At 39.4% G+C, this 18,040-nt stretch overlaps 1 pseudogene across 1 annotated transcript in view; it reads right to left on the bottom strand.

Moving 5' to 3' along the window:
• The window catches only part of LOC114305773 (monothiol glutaredoxin-S15, mitochondrial-like), a 147,235-nt pseudogene that overhangs the window by 108,626 nt on the left and 20,569 nt on the right, over positions 1-18,040 (bottom strand). The window lies entirely within an intron of this gene.

Raw genomic sequence — 18,040 nt, 5'->3', positions numbered from 1 at the left:
CGGAGGCTTATGAAATTCAAGTGAAGCAGGCATGCAACAAGGGTTTCACCCTTGGTTGGATGTCTCTTCTAAAGAAGCTTGAGGTCCCCGAGTACTCGCCACTTCGGAAAGCCGACGCCATTCCTCTTCCGTTTCCTTCAACTCCTCCACCAGCTCAATTCGATGACGAATCTGAATCTGAAGACGAGACCCTGGTGAGAAGACCCAAGGAAGCAACTAGGGCCAAGTCTCCTCCTCAAAATGAGCAAGTCCTAGACTTGGCTCAATATGAGGAGGATGAGGAGGTTCGCAAAGAAGCTGCTCCTGAGAAAGCTTTATCCGACGTCCCTATCGCCGACAAGAGTATTGATGAAACCTTGCAAGAGATTGATGCTGAGCTTGTGGCGGAGAAGGCGGCCGAGGTGGCTTCTCAACAGTCTTCCGAGGTCCCAACCCATCTTACTGCCGATGCTGAGGAATCTTAATTTTCATGTCTTTTTTTTTTGTCTTTTGCATGTTTGCTTTCCTTTTGTGGGAACAATTGTAAGCTTTTGGCCGACGTGCCTTTTCTGAATATTAATATAACTTTCCTTCTCTGAATGCTTGTACTTTTGTCTTCTTTTGACTGTTTTTGCGTGATTCTATACTTAGAATATTCTGCATGTCTTTAACATACTCTTCCTTCTTTGTGCAATCTTCTCGGGGTGACACACCTCGGAAAACTTCCCGGTTTAACTTTAACTTGTAAACTTTTAACAAGTGTTGAACATCATACTTGTTTAACTCAACTTGTAAATTGTTACAAATTTCAATAAGTGTTTAAACAATAATTTGGGTTTAACTTTAACTTGTAAATTGTCCACAAATTTCAACAAGTGTTTAAACAATAATCTTGGTTTAACTTCAACTTGTAAATTGTCCACAAATTTCAACAAGTGTTAAACAATGATTTCGAATTAACTTCTACTTGTAAATTGCTACAAATTTCAACAAGTGTTAAACAATGATTTCGGTTTAACTTCAACTTGTAAATTGTCCACAAATTTCAACAAGTGTTAAACAATGATTTCGGTTTAACTTCAACTTGTAAATTGCTACAAATTTCAACAAGTGTTAAATAATGATTTTGGTTTAACTTCAACTTGTAAATTGTCCACAAATTTCAACAAGTGTTAAACAATGATTTCGATTTAACTTCAACTTGTAAATTGTCCACAAATTTTAACAAGTGTTAAACAATGATTTCGGTTTAACTTCAACTTGTAAATTGCTACAAATTTCAACAAGTGTTAAACATATTCTTCTTTCTTCTTCTCTCTACCCCCTAATGTGAACCTAAGTTCCACTTGGGTTCTCATTATGCATGTATTCTAGAGATAATGTCAAGTATTTTGAAAAGAGAACCAGCTGAATCTTTACTTCGGCAAATGGCAAAGGAACAAAGAAATTCTAATGATAGAAAAATTTCAAATTACAAGTGTTCCAAGGTCTTGGCAACTCTTTGCCCTCATTATCTTCAAGCCGATATGCCCCATTACCCAATACCGAGATGATTCTGTAGGGTCCTTCCCAATTTGGGCCGAGCTTGCCCTCTCTAGGATCCTTTTTGTTGCCGATGACTTTTCTTAGGACGAGGTCACCAATCTGAAATTCTCTCGGATTAACCTTTTTGTTATAAGCTTTTGCAAGTTGCTGCTGGTATGCTGCGAGCTGGATTACAGCTTTCTCTCTTCTTTCTTCTAAAAGATCCAGATATCGGGCTAAGAGTACATCATTAGTCCTGTTCTCTACTCCCTGGGTTCTGATTCCTGGGATGCCGATCTCCAGCAGAATGACTGCTTTTGTGCCATAAGCCATGGCGAAGGGGGATTCCCCCATTGATCTTCTCGGCGTAGTCCGATATGCCCAGAGTACATTGGGTAATTCGTCTACCCACTTGCCTTTTGCTGCCTGTAGCCTCTTCTTTATTCCATCTAGAATTACTTTGTTGGATACTTCTTCTTGTCCATTGCTTTGTGGAAAGCTTGGGGTCGAAAAGTAGTTCTTGATCTTGAACTTTGCACAGAAGTTATTGATTAGCTTACTGTCAAATTGAGTTCCATTGTCTGCAACAATTGCTCTTGGAATCCCAAGCCTGGTGATAATGTTTTTCCAAATGAAGTTCTTCACGTCCATATCTCGGATCTTAGCAAGAGGTTCAGCTTCTATCCATTTTGTGAAGTAGTCCGTTGCTACCAGCAAGTACTTTCTTTGTCCAGTTGCTTAGGGTAATTGCCCAACGAGATCCATGCCCCATTGGGCAAATGGCCAAGGACTGGATACAGGGTTCAGGTCAGCAGCTGGCTGGTGTATCAAAGGTGCAAACCTTTGGCATTGTTCACACTTCTTCACGTAGGCTTCTGCATCTTTTTGCATGTAAGGCCACCAATACCCCTGGGTAATGGCCCTATGGGCGAGTGATCTGCCCCCAGCGTGGCTTCCACAAATTCCTTCATGGATTTCATATAAAAAATCTTCAACCTACAAAGGGTGTACACACCTTAAAAGGGGTCCAATAAAGGACCTTCTGTAGAGATGTCCTTCTACTGTCAGACTGAATCTTGCCGACTTCAATCTGATCTTGTGTGCCTCCTTGCGGTCATCTGGCAGCTTTCCTTCTTTTAGGAACGCAACAATTGCGTCCATCCAGCTTGGTCCCATGTCTACGTACATTGCTTCATGCTCTGTGGTTACTGGTTCAATGCTCGGGCCCAACAGGTAGTCAATCATTATTGTCCTTGCTTTTCCAGGTTATACTGCACTAGCTAGGTTGGCCAACGCATCGGCGTAGCTGTTATCATCTCGGCTTACCTAAAGTAGTCGGCAGTTCTGAAACAAGGCTGACAGTCTGATGACTTCCTTTGCATAGGCCGATATTCGTTCATCTCGGGCTGCAAACTCGCCTATTGTCTGGTTAACTATCAGTTGTGAATCACAAAAAACTATTACCTCATCTGCTTGCACTGTTGCTGCCAACTTCAGTCCTGCAATGAGTGCTTCATACTCAGCTTCATTGTTTGAGGCCTTGTGTCACGCCCCCAAACCGCCCCTAGTAGTTTGGTGCCGTGATGGCCAGTAATCCGAGATTACCGAAGGCCGACTTACAAAATCACACACAACCAGAGTATAAAATATGGGGCTTACAAGTACGGAAATAATATATATACATATACAGAATCTAAATAGTCCATGAGAGCCGTGCTTAAGTCCAATGAGATGACATACATTTTTTTTTACAAGGTCTTACAACTTAGATACAATAAGAAAATGAGATACAAAATACATCTTGACCAAAAGGCTTCTCAAGCCGACATATACAAGTACACATGAAATATAGACTAAGAAGCATAATCTTCAAGATGGTACAAAATGCTAATCCAAAACACGTCGGCAATGCACCCAAAAACACATCGGCTACACGTCTAGGCCTCATTGCCTTCTTGCTCATCACCTACATATATATAGAGAGGGTGGGCTTGGATACTCAGTGAATGATATTAGAAATAAAGGTTTTGCATGATTGATATCCAAGATTTCTTTCACAACAATACATAGCATACTTTACAATCAAGGGGGGAAATCAAGTTCATTGCCGGCCTTTCAAGTTCTTTGGATGTTATTACATCTACTTAATACAAGGGGGTGATGACAATTCCAAGACAAGAGTGCAGTTGCATTATAGTCCCCTGCAGCTAAGGACTTTCAAGACAAGAGTGTAGTTGCATTATAGTCCCCTGCAACTAAGGACTTTCAAGACAAGAGTGCAATTGCATTATAGTCCCCTGCAACTAAGGACTTTCAAGACAAGAGTGCAGTTGCATTATAGTCCCCTGCAACTAAGGACTTTCAAGACAAGAGTGCAGTTGCATTATAGTCCCCTGCAACTAAGGACTTTCAAGAAATGTCATCAAAACAAGATAGAGCTTGATATACAAGTAGGGATAGTCATTCATGCTAGAACAAGTACTTTTCAAAACCAGGCAAGACGAGATTTATGAAAGCAAGTGTAACATAGCTTTATTAGAAATACCACTCACATAGTTTCTTCAAACGTCGGGGTCGAGACAAGCCCCAAGTCCTACAAACACATGGCAAAGCCTATTGAATGCACCCTCAACAGTTTCGTATGTACACAATTGATTTCGGAAAACATGCTGGGCACCAACCAGGTCTAGGCCGAGGTTCCACACCTCCTCGCCGAGGTGTGTTCCCGAGGGCCACATGCAAGGAAAAGAGGTCGGGAAACTCTGGGTTTCCCTCTGCTGATGAACATGAAGAACATGAGTGTGAAAACATGAAAAATATGGATGTTCAATCATAATCTTGTCATCACAAATCTGGGATTTTCGTGCTATGAGTTTGAAAACATGGACCTGGGTACCCGTTCTTGGAATTCTTGCAGAAATAAACACAAAATCATGATTCTTTATGCAAGCTTTCGGATCAAAACAAGACTTTCTTGAAGAACACATGAATGTCATTTTCTCTTTCTAAAATCGAACTTCAAAACGATGCATGGCTTACAAATCAAGTCCGATCATGCAATGCAATAACATGAACATAGAGAACATCTTGAGCAGATCAAGAATCTAACCTTAGAACACAGATCTGACGGTTCGATCTCTAGGAATCAAGCTTGAAGATCTACTTCCTCACTCTAAAACTCCTTCTTCCTCCTAGAGTTTCTCTCTCTACAAGGCAAGGTTATGATACCAAAATGATAGTTTTCTTTACCCGGTTCTGGGGTTAACCCTCTGCTGAGACACGTGGCGGCGACTGGTTGGGTTTTCCCTGGAAAGGTGGCTGACAGACCAGACAAAGCATGGTGGAAGGGTGTTTAACAAGTAAAGCGGTATGGGCTCTCTGACGAGGCAATGACATCGGCTAATAACAAGACGTATTTAACAAGCTACACGGAATGGCACTCCGGCAATGGGTGACATCGGCTAACAAGAGGACTTCGGCAACTAAGGTGACAATGACCCCGGCTAGGAAGGACAACACTTGACTAAGCTGTGCCACATCTTGGCCTAGATGCGCCACACCTCGGCCTAGGTCGTACCACTCCAGGACGAGATCGCTTGGGTGCAAGGTAACATCTCGGCTAATGTGTCAAGGCGAGAACGGAGGTCAACAGGGGGTTCCAAGATGCTACTACTAGACTAAGGATGACCTCGGCTTGGAATAACATCGGCTAGCATAACTCAGGCAAGGCGTGACCTAAGTTTCACATCAAGGAAGGAACAAGACAAGCATACTACACTTAGACAAATCACAACGCTTCAAAACAAGGCATGGATCACATTAGCTCAAGCTAAACAAATCACAACATACACATGCAAGCTAAACAAGTCATAATCATACCGATGCTCATGAACATGATGAGGACATAAAATGTGGGTTCCTACATCTTGAACCCCAAACGAATTGACTGTTCTAGTACCTGCCCATCTGGGGATATTAACACTACTCCTGCCCCTGCTCCCTGTCGGTTTGAACTCCCATCAACAAACAGTCGAAAGGAGTCGCCGATGTAAATGCTGCAGGGTCTGAGTTTTTATTCTTTCTTTTGTTCTTTCGCCTTTGCCTGGGCTTCGCCCTGCTTGTTTGGACATCGTTCATCCTTTCTCAACGAAGCCCGATGTTCTATGGATTCTGGTGTGAACTCAACCACGAAGTCGGCCAGAACCTGGCCTTTAATTGTTGTCCTTGGCCTGTACTCCAGGTCATACTGGCCTAGGGTGACTGCCCACCTGGCTATTCTTCCTGTCAGGTCTCCTTGTTGCAGTAAGGACTTCAAGGGGTGCTCTGTTAACACCACAATTTTATGGGCCTGGAAGTAGTGGTTCAACTTCTTTGAAGCCATTACTAAAGCTAGTGCCAATTTCTCTAAGGGTAGATACCTCGTTTCTCCATCGGCTAGGGTTTTGTTTACATAGTAAGCAGCCCTTTGCTCCCCTTTTTCTTCTCAGATTAGTACTGCACTTATCGCATGTTTTGAAACGGCTAAGTACAGGAACAGCTCCTCCCCAGGTTCTGGATTTGAAAGAACTGGAGCTATGGTCAAGTACTTCTTCAGGTCGGCCAAAACGGCTTCGCATTCTTCTGTCCACAGGAAGTCTATGGCTTTCTTCACTAAGTTGAAGAAAGGTCTGCACTTATCTGAGCTTCTGCTGATGAATCTGTTCAGGGCTGTGGCCCTTCCAGCTAGCATCTGGACCTGTTTTGCTGACGTCGGGCTCTTCAACTCTAGGATGGCCTTGATTTGATCTGGGCTGGCCTCGATGCCCCTTCTAGTCACCAAGTATCCTAAAAACTTACCAGATCCAACTCCAAATGCACACTTCGATGCATTGAGTCGGAACCGATATGTTTTAAGGATTTCAAAGACTGCTTTTAGATCTGCGAGATAACCCTCAGGCTCCTTGGTTTTAATGACCATGTCGTCAATGTAGACTTCTACTGTTCGGCCAATCAGGTGTTTGAACATTTTGGTTACCAGCCTTTGGTAAGTTGCTCTTGCATTTTTCAACCCGAAAGGCATTACTCTATAACAGTACAAGCCTTTTGGGGTGATGAACGCGGTCTTCTCTTCATCTGGGGGGTACATGGCTATCTGGTGGTACCCCCTGTAGGCGTCTAGGAAGCTCATTCTTCCATGCCCTGAAGTGGCATCTACTAGCTGGTCAATCTTGGGTAGAGGAAAGCTGTCTTTGGGACAGACTTTGTTGAGGCTGGTGATGTCTACGCAGACCCTCCATTTACCGTTCTTCTTCTTTTCCACCACTGTATTGGATAACCATGTCGGGTAGTGTACTTCTCTAATGGCCTTGGCCTTTAGAAGTCTGTCTACTTCTTCCTCTACTGCTTCGACGTGCATCAACGTCGGTCTTCTGACTCGTTGAATTACAGGTTTGGCCGACCTGTCAACATTCAGTTTGTGGCAAGTGACCTCGGGGTCAATGCCAGGCATTTCATAAGGTGTCCAAGTGAACACCTCAATATTTGTTCTGAAAAAAGCTTCCAATTCTTTTTCGTCTTCTTCGGCTAAGCCCGAGCCGAGAAGAAAGAAGCGTTCTTCATCTCCATCCTGGATGAGGATTTTCCTCAGTGCCTCTTCACTCTTCTCGGCTGGCTCATTGCCGACGTCTTCTAGGACTTCTATGTCCTCATCTTCAATTTCTGCCTTTTTTGGCTCTCGTATGCTGCAGGTAGATTTCATTGCTGCCATGGAGCAATTCTTCGCCTGCAGCTGATCGCCTCTGACTTCTTCTATCCCATGCTCTGTTGGGAATCACAATAGTTGAGGCAATGTTGAGGGAACTGCCCCCATTGCATGCAACCATGGCCTTCCCAAGATGATGTTGTAAGGGGAGGGTGTGTCGATGATGGTGAATTCTATCTTGATCTTCCTAGTGCCAGCCTGCACCTCCAAGCTTACTGTTCCCAGTGCCCATGTTGGCGTTCCATTGAACCCAACCATTGGGCCATTGGATTGTTCCATATCATCTGGGTGAAGGCCGAGCTCCTTGTAACATCGGACGTACATGATGTCACAGGAGCTGCCTTGGTCAATCAGGATGCATTTCACTTGGCACTCCCCAACCTGGAGGGATACTACCAAGGCATCATTATGCAGATGTTGGACCATCTCTAGGTCGGCTTCAGTAAAGGGTATCATTGGTCCCTGGCATTCTTCTGCCCGATGTCTTTTCTCCCCGACTTGGTAGACATGTTGTAGGTGTTTTACCTCCTGGGTCTCTCCTCGAATTTCGTTTTCGTTGACCTTCGAGTGGATTACGTTGATTACCCGAGGTCCTCCTGCCTATGGCTGCTGTGCTGGGGGAGGTGGGGCTGCTGGTGCCTGAGGCAATCTTGCCCGTTCTTCCATTATCCTGGTCTCATCGACAAGGTCTCTCAGATGTCCTTGTCTCACCAGGTCTTCCAAATGTGCTTTCAGGGCTCTATAACCCTGAGTTGTATGCCCATCTTCATTATGGTAGGCACAATGCCTGCCAATGTTTCTTCCCATGAACTCTTCTGGAGTCCTCTTTGGCGTTCTGAAATAGGGCTGGTTTCAAATTTGATCCAGGACTTTGTAAATCGGGATTCAAAACACAGTTGTTACTGCCTGTGTGGCTCTCAATTCTGCTTCTTGTTTGCTCAATCCATTGTTACCTCGGCCTGGCTTCGACGAGCCGTTTCCTTTCTCTTGTTTTATCTCCTTAGCCCCCGACGTGTCTTCTTCGACTCTGGCATACTTCTCGATTCTTTTCATGAGCTCTTCCATACTTTTTGGTAATGTCTTTGCCAAAGACTTTCGTAGTGGACAGTTGTCTTTCAGGTCGTTCTTAAAAGATACGACTGCCACCTCTTGATTACATTCGGGTATTCGATTGAACACCTCATAGTATCTTTTTGCATAGGCCCTAAGGCCTTCATCTTTGCTGATCTTTAGAGCCATCAATGCGTCCGCCCTTAATGGCTGCAACTTGTTTGTCACGAACCTGGCCACAAACATCTCGGCCAGGCCTTCCCATGTCTTCACGCTTCCCTTCGGTAGTTTGTAGAACCAATCTGATGCAATCTCCCCGAAGGATGAGGGGAACACTTTGCAGAGCAACGGCTCGTTCCCACTATATAATGCCATTGAGTTCAAATACAGTCCAACGTGGAAGTTGGGGTCTGACTTACCATCATATATTTGAAACCTCGGCATACTAAATCTCTCGGTGCCTCAAACCTATCTAATTCCACCGAGAATGGTGTCCTCAGCTTATCTAGGGAGGTTACCTCGGCATCGGGATTTTGTTGCTTCCTCTTGATATAATCTCTTAAGTCTTCTTTGCTCCGCCCAAGAGCTCGGATATCTTTCGACTTTAGTCTTTTCGGTATACTACTCTCGGCCTCGTGGTGAGCCCTTTTCGACCCTTCTCCATGAGTTGTGTCGAAGCATAGTGCCTACCCCTGAACATGCCGATGTCCTTTAGGGTCTGCCTTCTTTGTGCGATGCGTCCTTCATGATTTTTCTCTTCTTGATTCTCTTCGTCCGACCTCCCTAGATGGTCGGTGAGAGTATCTTTCGCTCCCGTTGTGCTGAGGGGCTATGGGAATTGTTTTCTGCCCTCCCTTCTGGGTATTGGCCACTGGAATCGGCGTGTCCTGCAGCAGGAATGGTGGCTGCATGATGTTATTTTGCATCATGAAATTGACGACCGACTGTAGGTCTGCCAATTTGTTTTCCATATCTCTTACCTCTTCATCCCTTCACAGGCACCTATCCTTCCATACCTGGAGGTCGTCCTCGTTGTAGTACCCACTTTGATCTGGTTTCTTTGGTGCGTCGCCAGTCTGGCCGATGTCTTTTACTCCGTGATTCTGGTCACGAGTTTCTGCATTGCATTCGTCTCCTGTGATATCAAGGTCAACTGGTCTGCCACTCCCAGTGGGCGTGTCGTCCCTAACCTTTTCTTTCTATCCGTTACTGGCCATCTATTCTCCTTTCTTTCCCACAGACAGTGCCAAATTGTGTGAGTGATTTTCCGATCACACTGCCCAACTCAGTATTCAGCTAGAGAATACTGGTAGAATAGATGACACCTGGCTAACCTGTAATAGAAAGAGAAGATTCCGGCGGTGGTTTGTCCACCCGGGGGCACTCCGACGATCAAGTCAGTATATCTCTCAAAGATAATCAATAGTGCTTAACTCACTAGACCGAATATAAATTGCGTACCTTAGACCCACGGGGGTGCCTCTCTTTTATAGTTACCTCAATCCTAATCCCAATAGAAGCCTGACTTCTATGGATTCCTGTTCAGTACTTACTTTGGACTCCTCAAGAGATAAAGATAAACTCCCTAAGAGTTTTATCCTTATCTTGGCTAAGTCTCTTCTTTATTCTAGGACTCTTGTCCCTTATCCCTTATCCCTTATCCGCTTATCTCGGATTTCGATATCTTCAGAGATAACCTCGGCCTAACCGAGATGACCTCGGCATAACGACCAGGACACGTGGCACCTCGGCTGATACGTCGGCGTCACCTTGCCACGTGTTGGTAGTCAAAAATATATCCCCATAATATATATATATATATATGTATATACTTGAGTCTTTATTTTTTCCAAATTTCTGCGAGTTAAGAGTATATGATCGGATGGTCCAAAAGAAAAAGAAGAAAACAAAAATTGTTGTCTGATACTCTCTAGATGCGTGTGTCTACAAATTCATAAGGATTTGACCCGTTGAACAAGTGTTTCTCCGGGTTCATATGGATTTGACTCGTTCAGAAGATTGTGATAAAAAAAATTTGTTTACAGTGACTAGAACACAAGACAAGAGTGTCTTGAAAAGTGTGAAGCCCAAAGACAATCTGAAACTGAGGATAGGTAATTATCGAAGTGTGTTTTTGGATGCAGTGCAAGACCATAATGGAGAACAGACAAATTGAAGTGGTGATTTCATTCAAAGTTGTAATCAAGGAAATTCTTGAGAAATTGTTGCTTCCACCAGCAAGTTATGCAGTTGAGAGGTATGGTCCAAATCATAATCCATTTTTCATAACAACTGTTGAAGATGAGTACTGGAAAAAGAGGATTTATGGAAGAAAAAAACAGCAAACACTACTAGAAAATTGACTTTTTGTCTATTTTTTTGCCACCGTCTGTTTAGCCGTGGCAAAAAATATTATATTTGCCCCATTTATTTCTCCTATTTTCTTTGATTTATAATTTCCCTAGCCAAATCTGGACATTCCTCGCTCTCGCTCTCTCTCTCTCTCTCTATCTCTCACTGATCATAGTCTGAAGAACACCGATATAAATGTCTCTCTCGATCTCTTGCTCTCTCAATCTCTATATCTACCAACCATACATTACCTTACATATATACTTTTCTGGTTCATGAACGATAGGGTTTCGTTGAATTAGAGGTATTGATTCAGTATAATTGGAGTACTACTCTAATTTATTTTCTTGTTGATCGAACAAAATCAACAGATCCCAAAATTTGACTATGAGTCGCTGATTTCAACTACCAATGTGAAGCTCTTAAAGCGGGCATGGCGGACTGAGAAGGCTACTCCCAAGATTCTTTAGTTCGAGGCCTCTTTAGTTCAGAGGTCCCGAAATCCACTTGCTGGTAATATCTCTCTCTCTCTCTCTCTCTCTCTCTCTCTCTCTCTCTCTCTCTCTCGATTTTGTTTGTATGTTTTTATATATCTAATTTTATTTCAGCAATGCAAGGTATCATGAAAAAAAATTTATGAAAATGATCATGAAAGATTTATAACTTTTGGATTACACTTAAAATAAAGCACCACACACTAATCAAGGTAATCCAAGAGTCATAAATCTTTCATGATCATTTTCATGAAAGTTTTTTCTTGATCCCTAACTTTTCTCATTTTATTTTTCTTTGTCCGTACATATATATACACGAGCGCATTATATGTAAGATGTAGAGTAATGGTGCTGTAAAGGCTTTTTGTAATTTTTGGAACAAAATTTGCAATGTGCTCCTTGAAAATTTTGGTCTGCAAGAGATTAAGTTCTTCTTTTATTTTAATTTTTAATTTTTAGGGATTTTCTGATGAATTCAGTCCATATTTAGAACAAAGTAGACCTGCATTAGAAAATTCACCACTTTGTTCACGGACATCAATGGGGAAAAATCTGAATACTTTTTAATTTGGTGGTACTTGGAATTGATTCCATAAGTACCGAGGCCAATTTTCTATAATAAAAAAAAATTAAGAAATTGTTAGTTTTTGTGTTCACAAACTATTCACCTGTAGTTCTGCTTACTGTTGCATTGCTTATTTTTTCAGTTCAATGAAAAGGCATGCTCACCATTTGTGAAGAAGTACAAAACTATTATACATCCTAGAGAGGTATGACCTATGCACATATACTGTCTGCCCTTTTATTTTTATTCAGATGTTCAGACATGAATCAACAAAGTTATTAGACTGTTGAGTTCTTCTCCAATGGATAAAAGAAATGGCTTTTTTTTTTTTTGGATAAATAGATATAAGAAATGGATTACAATAACCACAACATGTGCATATACTGGAATTGAATATTTCCAACATGGGTAAATTCTCTCTAATTTATGGTTTTATAATTTTCTTTTATTTTTCCAGTTTCTTTAATTTTTCAGCATCTATATCTACATGTTTAATTCCTTAAACAGTTCGCTTCCTTCATGTTCCTAATTGACGAGGGCAATGATCTTATTTTATTGAAATTTAGATCCTCTTTTCTTCATTCATTTACATCACCATCTAAAATCTTGCTTGTATTGACATTATGTTGCAGTTACTAGAAGAGTTGAGGAAGCAAAATTCCAGTGCTGAAGTTCACTTATTTATTGCAAGTACTTTACCTTGGTCCTTCTCTCTCTTTTGATTGCTCTTAGTATTACTTTTTTTTCTTTTTTTTTTTCACTTAGTACTGCTCCCATAGATGAATATCTGAAAAGTACTTGACTAGATAAAGAAAAATTTAAAACTGCAATGCATGACATATTTAAGGGAGTATATCCTGCTATAGTTAGCAAGATATTTAGTATTCTTCCAAGTGATGCATTTTCTTTTAGACCTCACAGCAATACTGAGGTATGTAAACTTACGAATTAGTAAGATGATAATGCATAGAGGTGTTCTGATCCTCGCATTTTACATGCTCAAGTGCACATATGCTGTGCATTTTTTGGTTTTATCACTACTCTCTATGTAAGTGTATTGGGTGCTTTTATGGTGCCCTTACTTGCGTGTTTTTTCTAAAGCATTTTTTCAAATGCTACTTTTTCCTGCAATTATTCAACCTAAATTTTTGCTTTCTGTTTATTTTTGGCCTACACGCCGCAAAGAAATGAGAAGCACAAACAACAACGTTCTAGATACAATAAGTGCTGCTGTGACTACAATAAATGTTGTTTCAAAAACTGGAGATAAGGTTCCAGATCTATCAGAGTTAGAATTTGAGGCCATATGATCTAAAGATGGGGCATGGTAAGCTTACATATGAGAAGCAATAAAGATGTTTTGATGTCTCTTAGTTGATATCTAGCGGTTTGCTTTTGTGTTTGTGCGCTACGGATGTACCTATTATTATTGTTATTCATTTTGTTTTCTTGCTTGTGATATGCGTGGTACAATAATGCTACTTTGGAGTTTCATCTAAATCTTCTAATAAATAATTATTTGCGACAAATGTCATTGAAAATTATTTGCGACGATAACAAGATAGTCGCTAAAAAACATGTTAGCATTTTTTCTTTGATATTTGTGACAGCAAAATAGCGGCCGCCATAGCTGCTTTGCCGTCACAAAAAGTATTTTTCACCCCCACATTTGCAACCCCCATTACCCGTTGCATGGGCTATCGCAAAAGGTCTTTTGCGACGGTATCTATTATTTGCGATGGCTTGTAGTGGTCACAAAAAGTACTTTTTTTAGTAGTGAAATAAAGAAGCTGAGCAACAAGCTACATTTCAAGCAACTGAACATCTGAAAAGTCGTTATGGAATTTAGATTCGCGATATTTGTCACGCCCTGGATTTATGGAGTCTGGCCCACGTGAATAGACCACCCAACAATAAATAATAGATAACAATCCTCATGCAGATGTATATAATATAGTTGCACAATACGTGTGTTTATCCAATTTCATATATTCCTAGATACAACATCTAAATCGAATAGATGTCCTGTAATGAAAACATACACAGGTGTTATACATTAAATTGAATGCCCAGAGGCTTATATCATACACAAAGGGTGTAACCCTTAACAAAATGGCACACAGCCAATAAATGGCATGAATAGCCATGGCCTACAAATAACAGAACCACCCTACACGGTTTCGAACACAACTTCAAATCTCAGTCCACATCCACACATGTGCACCTGAAAAATATTTTCAACCACGTAGGGTGAGCATAAAGCCTAGTAGAGAATATTTCAAAAACTAAACATACTCCACCAGCATAAATGATCATGATGCAATACATATATACAACATCCCCAAATGCAATTTCAAATCCATTTGATTTCTGAACAAAATCCTTTCTTTCCAATTATCAAAACCTTACGTTTAATCAAAACGCTTTTCGAGTTCAAAACATCTGGTAGATATAAAATTTCTTTCCAAAAACCAATCTAGGTATCTCAATACCAGCCAACAAATACATTGTTAAAACCATAACCAAACATCATGTTCCAAAACCAAAATGATAATAAATAAAATGGATAAATCTCCAGGGCTGATGTTCATACGAGTAACTATACAAGTTACAAGGTCATTTTTACCGGCACTAACTAGAAGGCTTGACACCTATTGTGCAAGTTTACTTCTTGCACCATGGACACAAAAGCCAACTTAATTCGGCTTTAACACCCCCTCACAGCTTTATCACTTTATTTACCTTTTTCCGATAGCACAATACATATGATCCAAAATATTGTTTTCCAAAACAATGCAAATGTTCCAACACATAATACGAGAGTTTCCAAAACAAGATTTTCGAAAATACACAGTTCTAGTTCCAGTTCCAGTTCCAAAATCCATTTCAAAATCCATAACGTGCACATGACATGTATGATTTTAATTTGCCTAATCCACATGCAGTTTCTAACAGACGGCAATGCTATTCTCTACCGAATTGCCAAAACAGTTATCTCTAATACAATAATTAAAAGACAACACTACGGATATACAATCCAACAATTTCAACAATCACTTTTCTAGAACATTTCCAAAAGAGTATTTAATACTCGGTGTTTTTCCAAAACATCAACATACTTTTCCAACCAAATCCATTTTCCATAATTCTACCCAAATTCCCAAAATCAACTTCATTTAGGATTCTTCTATAAATTGGGGGTTTTCTCTTTTACAAATTCGTATGCAAGTTTTGTATACCAACAATACTTTTAATAGCAAAATCATAACTAACAACCCCCAATTTGAACAAACCTTCAACCCACAAAATATACCCCAAAAATCAAAATAAGCATCACAAGATCTATATATCAAAATATACCACAAATACACCAACAAACTCACGTCGAGTTAAAGAAATAGACCCTACCTCTTGAAGTGAAGAGAAGACAAGCCGAAAAAACCACCGACAACGAAAAGACGATCCGCTCAAATTAAATGGAAGCCCTCGTCGAGCTTTACGTTTTTTACAAGGAAACTAGGGTGAAGAAATCAAGGGATTTAGGTATATTTGTAGAGAGAATGTGAGTTCTACAGAGAGAGGCTCTAGATTTAGGGGTTTTAGAATGTTTAGAGACAGAGAGATGAAAAAGTGACCCAAAAAGTGACTTTTACGAACTCATATACGCTCAGACCCCTCGAGCGCAAGAAATGTCGCTTGAACAACCAGACACAATAAGTGGGACCGCTCGAGTGCACAAAGTGACCTCTCAAGCGAAGAATACCAACTCTCAAAAGTTTTACAAGCAGAGGACCACAGCTCGAGCTAAAGAAACATCGCTCGAGCCAACACCACTTGAGCACAATAAAGACTGCTTCAGCGAAGAATGCCACCCTCCCAGCATCTTTGTAGGCTTGTAAAAGTACTGCGAGTTCTCAAAAACTGCTCGAGCGTAAGAATTACGCTAGAGCAAAGAGGCCAAAAAGACATGAACAAGCTGTTCCAAACGCCAACAAGACACTCTACTAACCAAACTTAATGAAGTACAAGATGAACAACCATATAAGACAATGAAATCCAGATTCAAAACACCAAATGGGTCAAGTCTAAACTAGAATTGCTATAATATCAACTTTAACGAGTTTGTATGCAGATTTGTGTGACTCGTACAAAAAAAAATTTGCTGAAAATGAAAACTTGAAGAAGCAGCTGAAAGATGTGTTTGATCCTAGTGAAGAATCATTGGTGAAAACATGGAGTGACGAAATTCAAAATTAAAGAGGAATTTGTTGGAATTTAATTTAGAATTAATGTTAGATACATTAAAATGTTTAGTTTATGTATTAGAATCTTAAAGTTTGAAGTGTCATTTGGTTAAGTTCAATGTGTATTGGTGAATGTATTTATTTAGGAAAGTACATGAATGTATTTGGTGAATGTAAAAAGTCCTCTCTATAAAGAGGTTAGTGATCATTATAACAATATAATAAAGACAAAACAAGAAAGGAAAAAAAGAAATTTGAATATATAGAGTTTTTATTGAGGTATTTGTGTCTCCTTAGGAGCCATGTACGACCTTCAGGTCGTACATATCTACAAGCTTTGTTTTATATATATGAGTGAGTTGTGTTTTATTATTATTAATGTCTGCCATACTTGATAGAGTTCATCAATCTGTTAAGAGCTCCTATTCGGAACTAAATTTTCTTAGGCCTTGTTTGATTAACAGGATTAATAGTAAAATGATTAATAATCCTATGAATTAGTGTAAAATTAGTTCTCAAATAAAATTAGTGAGGTAACCATTTATCATGTATTCATTTTATTTTATTTTTCTTTCATGTTTGAAATTATGATCCTTAGCCCCCTCTTAATGTTAAAAATTCGCTAATTTCGTCGAATTAAATGTGTCTCGTACATATAATTTTATTAATAAAATTTACAATTAAACATAAGATTATGACTTTGTGAATTAACAATTTCAATTTTATGCTTTAATACTACTGATCAAACGTGCTTTTATAATTTCAATGGAGATGATGGTTGTCAAGGAAGAGGAGAGAGGGGGTCACCAATAGAGAAAAGGATTTGCCATAGGCAATGGGAACTGGGGCAGGGTGACAGGAGGAGGAGCTACTCGAGGAAGGTTGTAGGAGTGGAGATCTGAAGGGTAGAGTCAGAATAATGGTGGGTGCTCGTTAGTCAACTACTAATAATTTTCTGTATAAAGAGATGGCTAAAAAGAGTCAAATTTTATATTATTTTTCTGTCCTTGACTTTTTCTCGTCGATAATAATAATAATAACAATACTGCATTAATAATTTTAATTCTACATTAAACATCACTACTAAAAGAATATAGAGAAAATATTTTGTCCTTCAAATTTTTACGTATTTTTTAATTCGACATTCATATTTTAATTAATATTAATTTTATATTTAAATTTTTAAAATTTTAATCAATTTGACCATTGCTGTCACATTCCGTCTATAATTAGACGGAATGTACTAATGTGGCACAAAGTTCATTTGAAATTTTATTTTACCTCACAAATTATACCTTAAAAATTAATTTGTCGCCCAAATTAAAAATCAATTTGTCCCTCAAATATACCTTAAAAATCAATTTATCCCCCACATCATCACATTCTATCTAATTATTGACGAAATGTGACGGCAATGATCAAATCGATCAAAATTTTAAAAATTTAGATATAAAATTAATATTAATCAAAATTTAACAATTAAATTAAAAAATAGGTAATAATTTAGGAGACGAAATGATTGTTGATGGGTCCACACTGAAATCACACCACACCGACTGTTGAACTCTATTGCCTGAGTCAAGTCGTCGGCTTGATACATTGACCGCTACTTAGATTAACTCCTGTTTCAATAAAAAAATTAAAAAAAAAAAATGCATCAAATATATTTGATCATATATATTTCTAAGATTTAAGAGATTGAATTTTGTATCATCACTTATGCTACATGTATGTGGTTTGATAAATTGTAGTGTTGTTAATGGATATTAATTTTCATGTTCACTGGCTGAAATTAAAATATTCATAATTTTGGGTATTTGTTTAATAGTTTGGATCATCGAAATTCATTTTAAAATGAATTTATCAAATTCAAATGCTCTCTCAAACTGAGATCACAACTTAAGGGAAGTCATATCCTTTTTATTTATCTATTGAAATTTTTTTAACCTATCTTCCCATATATTAACATATCTATCCAAATTATTTTAATTTATTTGTCCTAATATTTTTATTTATTTGTTCAAATTATTTTAACTTATTTGTTGCCCTGATTTGGACAAATAGGTACTTGAAGCTTAAAGTAAAAAACAAA

This window comes from Camellia sinensis, chromosome 7 (genome assembly GCF_055761805.1).
Source record: "Camellia sinensis isolate YWXY chromosome 7, ASM5576180v1, whole genome shotgun sequence".
Lineage (NCBI taxonomy): Eukaryota > Viridiplantae > Streptophyta > Magnoliopsida > Ericales > Theaceae > Camellia > Camellia sinensis.
Note: the sequence above shows the minus strand (reverse complement) of the source record. Positions and strands in the feature narration are given on the sequence as shown.